This window comes from Gobius niger (genome assembly GCF_951799975.1).
Source record: "Gobius niger genome assembly, chromosome: 18".
Classification (NCBI taxonomy): domain Eukaryota; kingdom Metazoa; phylum Chordata; class Actinopteri; order Gobiiformes; family Gobiidae; genus Gobius; species Gobius niger.
The window spans coordinates 2152757-2159944 of NC_136869.1; positions in this window are offsets into that span (position 1 = coordinate 2152757).

Here is a 7188-nt window from a genome sequence, read left to right on the forward strand (position 1 = left end):
TTTTAATTTAAATTTAAATGACAAATTAAACGCCTGTAAAAGTGCCAAAGCAGTCGTTCTGTTTAATAAAATAAACGTTTGTAACAATAAATAAATTCAGATAAAATTTTTTTTAAAAAAACATATCTGCAGCCGCAGCTCGGAGAAAATAGAGGCTTGTGTCCGAATCGCCAACAGAATCAGTGACTATATAGTCGACTATATAGTGCGGCCTATGTAGTGAATGAGGGGTTAGGGAATAGTGCGGACATTCGGATACAGCCATAATCTCTGCTGCTTTACAAAGGCCGTGCTAACTCCGCCCCTTTCCCCTTGAGTCTCCATGGAGACGGTTGTCAATCACAGCCGAGCTCGAGCATGATAAAACTAAAGGCTTATTACGAAGTTTTACTTTTGAGAGAATATTTGAAACAGAAATAACATTTTTGATGGGTCTTATTGTCGGTTTTATTATGGATCTGAATATTAATGAGCAGAACTGAGTAGTTTTCTTCTTATGAAAGATCAGGAGACCTTTATTCCAAACTGAGTAAAAAAAATCTAGGTTTTATTTTTTGTCCACATCGCCCGGCCCTATTTAAAGTCCAGAACAATCAACATGAGAGTTTTTCATATCAGATTGTTTTTCCTTTTCCTCCAGCTCTGATCTGTAACATGTCGGCTCCTGCTCCGTCTGAAACATCGACATCAAATATCAGAACAAACTCTTCTCCGAGTCCAACACACTACTGTATCCACATCGTTCTTCTGTCCGTTTTGTTTTCTGTTGCCGACTGTGAAAAGGGCTAGAGCTTGAACCGTTGCCTGTTTTTCGTTTGTGCTTCTGCCGAGCTATGCAGTAGATTAATTTATTCGCGGGAGAAACTGCACTCGTCGTGTCAATCCACTCTCGTCTGTTTGTTTATTATTTATAGAACGTGTCCAATGAGGTCGCAGATCATTTCGCTCATTCGATTTTTCTACTTTTTTTTTCCTGTTTTCTATTGAAATGAACTGGAAAAGTGCTGTAAAATTGTAGAAAAGGAAAGAAAAAAAAAAAGTGTCACGAAATGCAAAAGTCTAAGGCCAATGTTGCTGTTCGGGGGATTCTCTGTATTTATTATGATTTTTACTTTACAACTTTAGTGCCACGTTATTATGTTTTTTGAACTTAAGTATTTGTTGCTGATACTTTAGACTTTTATTTATTTTATTTAAACGATCTTTTGAAGTAAAATTTAAATAAAAATGTGTCCTTTTTTTTTTTTTATATGCCGTCAGAAGTTCCCATATTGTGCTTTGTGCCAGAGGTTCACAGAGCGGGTCGGGAGGTTCTTTATAAGGGATAATAAACATAAAACTGATAAAGTAGTAGTAATGTAATTTGTAATCAAAGTATATACATGTACGTTGCGTCAAATAAGAGCAGAAACTACTAAAATGAGGCTTGATTACTTTTGGATTACTTTTGGATTACTTTTTTAATCAAATTGGGTAAAAACTACATTTAAAAATACTAAGTCAAGAGTTATTAAAACTACATTTGCAGATTTTTATTAGCTTTTTCCCCGGATTGTGCAAAAATATTTGTTAAAGGGGGGATTATACAAAATTAACGTCTTTTTTAATGTTCTCATATAAAACAATGCTCCTCCTGGGGTCCTGCATTAAGAAACAAACAGGAAAAATAACTTTTCTTTCACCAATCGCTCCACAAATACTCAAGCAAACGCTGAATCATATTTTCATTTTCAACCAAATATAGATACAAGGACAATAAACATGAAAAAACTGATAAAATAGTAGTAATGTAATTTGTAATCAAAGTATATCCGTGTATGTTGCGTCAAATAAGAGCAGAAACGACTAAAATGAGGCTTGATTACTTTTGGATTACTTGTAAAAACTACATTTAAAAACACTTTAGTCAGGAGTTATTAAAACTACATTTGCAGATTTTTATTAGATTTTCCCCCGGATTGTGCAAAAATATTTGTTAAAGGGGGGATTATACAAAATTAACATCTTTTTTAATGTTCTCATATAAAACAATGCTCCTCCCGGGGTCCTGCATTAAGAAACAAACAGGAAAAATAACACTTCTTTCACCAATCGCTCCACAAATACTTAAGCAAACGCTGAATCGTGTTTTTATTTTCAACCAAATACAGATACGAGGACAATAAACATAACAAAACTGCTAAAATCAAAGTATATATGTGTAAGTTGCGTCAAATAAGAGCAGAAACAACTAAAATGAGGCTTGATTACTTTTCGATTACTTTTGGATTACTTTTTTAATCAAATTGGGTAAAAACTACATTTAAAAATACTAAGTCAGGAGGTTAAAACTGTACTTTTGCAGATTTTTATTAGCTTTTCCCCTGAATTGTGCAGAAATATTTGTTAAAGGGGGGGATTATGCAAAATAACGTCTTTTTTAACGTTCTCATATAAAGCAATGCTCCTCCCGGGGTCCTACATTAAGAAACAAACAGGAAAAATAACTTTTCTTTCACCAATCGCTCCACAAATACTTAAGCAAACGCTGAATCGTGTTTTTATTTTCAACCAAATACAGATACAAGGACAATAAACATAACAAAACTGATCAAATAGTAGTAATGTAATTTGTAATCAAAGTATATATGTGTACGTTGCGTCAAATAAGAGCATAAGCGACTAAAATGAGGCTTGATTACTTTTCGATTACTTTTGGATTACTTTTTAAATCAAATTGGGTAAAAACTACATTTAAAAATACTAAGTCAGGAAGTTAAAACTGTACATTTGCAGATTTTTATTAGCTTTTTCCCCGGATTGTGCAAAAATATTTGTTAAAGAGGGGGATTATACAAAATTAACGCCTTTTTTAACGTTCTCATATAAAACAATGCTCCTCCTGGGGTCCTACATTAAGAAACAAACAGGAAAAATAACTTTTCTTTCACCAATCGCTCCACAAATACTCAAGCAAACGCTGAATCGTGTTTTTATTTTCAACCAAATACAGATACAAGGACAATAAACATAACAAAACTGCTAAAATCAAAGTATATATGTGTAAATTGCATCAAATAAGAGCAGAAACAACTAAAATGAGGCTTGATTACTTTTCGATTACTTTTGTATTACTTTTTTAATCAAATTGGGTAAAAACTACATTTAAAAACACTAAGTCAGGAAGTTAAAACTGTACATTTGCAGATTTTTATTAGAATTAATTAGCATTAAGAAACAAACAGGAAAAATAACTTTTCTTTCACCAATCACTCCACAAATACTTAAACGCTGAATCGTGTTTTTATTTTCAACCAAATACAGATACAGGGACAAGGAGATGGACAAAGTGGTTCAAAAGCCACATTTTGTTACATAAAACAGTGAATGGTATCCATGAGGCTACCGTTAGCCTCATGCTACATGCTAATGCTAGCTTTGAGTGCCGTTTTTTTCAGTCTACTGTGTCAAAACATTTATAAGGGCCTGATATTGACTTGATTTTATTTGCGTGAGCTGAATATGTTTATAGTTCGGCAGAAAGGGTCACCGTGTTTCCATACTGAGATCTGTTCTTCTTACCTGAGCCTACACGAGTTGATGCGTACCAAAGTAATACCAATGTGTTCCTATGGCTCCAAACAGGGGTGAAGTTGGAAGCGACCAAGCTCTTCCACGTTTTCCCTGTTTAAATATGGTTATGTAAAGTGTTACACTGCAAAGTCTAGTTACACAAAATTAAACAATGTGGATTTTCTAAGCGGATAAAAAGGGGGAACTATATTGTAAGGCGTAATAATACCAGGAGTAGTTTGGCATCCGCACAGTAAAGTGAAGATTACTTTACTTTACTGCGCGGATTTCGAACTACTACACCTGAACCGAGCACATTTTCTCCAGCTTTACCCCAATCCAAAAGCTTCTGGAAAAAAGGTGTGAAAATAGCAACAAAACTGGGACGAAAACAAGGAGGAAAATGTGAAAAAAGTGAGAAAAATTTGACGAAAAATTGAGAAAAAATGGATGAAAAAATGGATGAAAAAGTGACGAAAAAGTCAAGAAAATTTGACAAAAATGAGACGACTGCCCAACAAAAAAAGTGATGAAAAATAATCTGATGACATGAGGAAAAAGATCAATTTAGTTTTGTAGATCTTAGCTTTCAAATGAGGTGTTACACTGGCCTACAGGATTTGGGTAAAGCTGAACTGGAGAAAATGCTCTTGGTTCAGGCGGGAGTTAAGAGGTTAAGAGGCTAATTCTGAAATCCTCGCTCACAGGAAGTGCTTAGACCAGGCACAAACTGCGGCCCAGGGGCCAAACGCAGCCCTTAGACAAATCTTTGGTGGCCCTCGGGCTCTTGTTTTATGGGCACCAGAGAAGGTACTTTTTTACTGCAATCTTGATAATTCCACACAATTAAAGCATCAAAAAGTAACATCTATTGTGAGACAGAGCCGCGTTAAGCTCTACTGAAAGGAGGAGGGAGAAGCTTATGGGGAGATCAGGAAGTGAAACTACTTGGTGTTTTGTTTTTGTTTTAGGGCAGTAATACATCGTCCAACTAGCAAAGTGTAAGATATTGATAAAACCGTGAGATTATAACCAAATACCTGCACAAAAAAAAGCATAATATCCGCTCTTTATTACCAGTCACATATATCGTTACCACAAAATGGATGTTGCGTCTCCTAATATGGCGATACCTTGTGCAGTATCTTTTTCCTTTTGGCTTCTGCTAAACAGGAGCACAGTATGGGACCTTACAGCTTGAATGTTATTTTAAATCTATAACTAAATGCTTCAGACCTTCGTCACAAACTCGTATTTATTCATAACATTTCCACGCCGTGTCAGTGTCGCCGTTTGAGGAGAGTCTGACGCTCTTGGACTGTTTTTAGCGCCGCGTTCCTAAAGTCTTTTACGCAGGAACACAATAGTTTAGGAGATTTTAAACTCTGAAACACCCTCGCTCTCGCCTACTGCTACGACCGTCTCCCAGAAGAGAAAACACAGAAAAGTCTCACAATCCCAGATGGAAATTCTCTTTGGAGACGATTTGTAACTTCTTTCCTGAAATAAAAGTTCATAATGGTCGACTTTCAGTGATTTGGGCCTGTGTGTCATTACTTACATGAGCGGCTGGTGTTCAACATTTAGAATCTGACTCGTAAACACTCGTAATTAACAATATATCGAGGCTTCTCTGGAATCGCCCATATATGGTCATGTTTGAAAACAGTTAAGGGGGGAAACAATTTGGAGATAAATCAAAACTTTCTTTAATTAAAATACTTTAACAACGCTGAAATATGAATATACATATTGAGTTAGATTGCTAACTTGATGCTTCATGAATGATGTTAGCATTGGGCTAATGCTAATGGGTTCACTAGCGCTAGCTACAACTGCCGTTTTATCACTACTAAACAATCTGCTGTGAAAAAATATCCATATGGGCCCGATTTACACTTGACTTTATTCATGTGTGGCAAATGAGCCACGCCCCCTTCTATGATGAGATTCCATAGATAGATAGAGACGGCATCTCTGGAATCGCCCATATATGGTCATGTTTGAAAACAGTTAAAGGGGAAAACAATCTGGAGAAAAATCTAAACTTTCTCTAATTATTCCAAAAATACTTTTTAAAATGCTGAATTATGAATATAGTTTTCTACTAAGTAAAGATGTAAAGACATGGAGAGGAGCCAAGTGGTTCAACAGCCCATAAATACATAAAAAATGGAGAAAGCTAACTTGATGCTTCATGTTAGCATCGGGCTAATGCAAATGGTTAGCTAGCCCGAGCGACAACTGCCGTTTTTTCACTCCTACAGAACAATCTGCTGTGAGAAAATATCCATATGGGCCCGATTTACACTTGACTTTTATTTATGTGTGGCAAATAAGCCACGCCCCCTTCTATGAGGATGCAGACGGCATCTCGTCATAGAAGGGGGCGTGGCTTCGCCGAGGGGGAAAATATAATCTTTAGATTAACACAATTTTTCACTCTTTTAAGCCATTTTCTGGTGGAATATGAACTCATTTATCACATATATAAAGTCAAGTCTAAATCGGGCCCATATGGATATTTTCTCACAGCAGATTGTTCAGTAGAAGTGAAAAAACGTCAGTTGTCGCTCGCGCTAGCTAACCGTTAGCATTAGCCCAATGCTAACATGTAGCATCAAGTTAACATTCTCCGTTTTTTTATGTATTCATGGGCTGTTGAACCACTTTGCTCCTCTCCATCTTTGTTGTTAGAAAACTATATTTGTTGAAGTAGTAGTTTTTGAATAATTAGAGAAAGTTTCGATATTTTCAAAATTGTTTTTCCCCTTAACTGTTTTCAAACATGACCATATATGGGCGATTCCAGAGATGCCGTCTGTATAGAAGGGGGCGTGGCTTCGCTGAGGGGGGAAATAGAATCGTTTGGGACACACAAATGTCCACCTTTTTTAGCCATTTTCTGGTGGAATATTAACCTATTTACCAAACATTAAAAAATCAAGTGTAAATCGGGTCCATATGGATATTTTCTCACAGCAGATTGTTTAGTAGTGATAAAACGGTAGTTGTAGCTAGCGCTAGCGAACCGTTAGAATTATCCCGAAGCATCAAGTTAGCATTGTAACTTGATGTATTCATATTTCAGCGTTGTTAAAGTCGTTTTTGAATAATATGAGAAAGTTTAGATTTTTCTCTAAATTGTTTTCCCCCTTAACTGTTTTCAAACATGACCATATATGGGCGATTCCAGAGATGCCGTCTGTATCTATTGTGATATGTACAGTACAAATGAATTGAGAAATCATCAATTGGATGTACCTGTTGGACCTTGGACTTTAGCTGTAAAGAAATATCAAAGCTGCTGACAATCATTTACCCAATTATACACAACTATATACACTGAATACCTTGAAAATGGGGTACAAACAATAAACAATACTAAACAATGTATAAAATTGTTTTTATATCAAATTATTTAACTGTAACATTTTTTGCAAACTGTTTATAATGTGTATCCGCATTAAATACCTCCCCCCCCCCCATAAAACTACAGTATTGCACTGACATGTTCTATTTTAGAAAGATAAAGTTCTGTACTACAAGTTCTGAATCGAAAAAACTACAAAAATCGATGATGGTGTGACGTCAATCTCCAGCGACGGACCTGAAATACGCCTCAAAGCAGTTTCA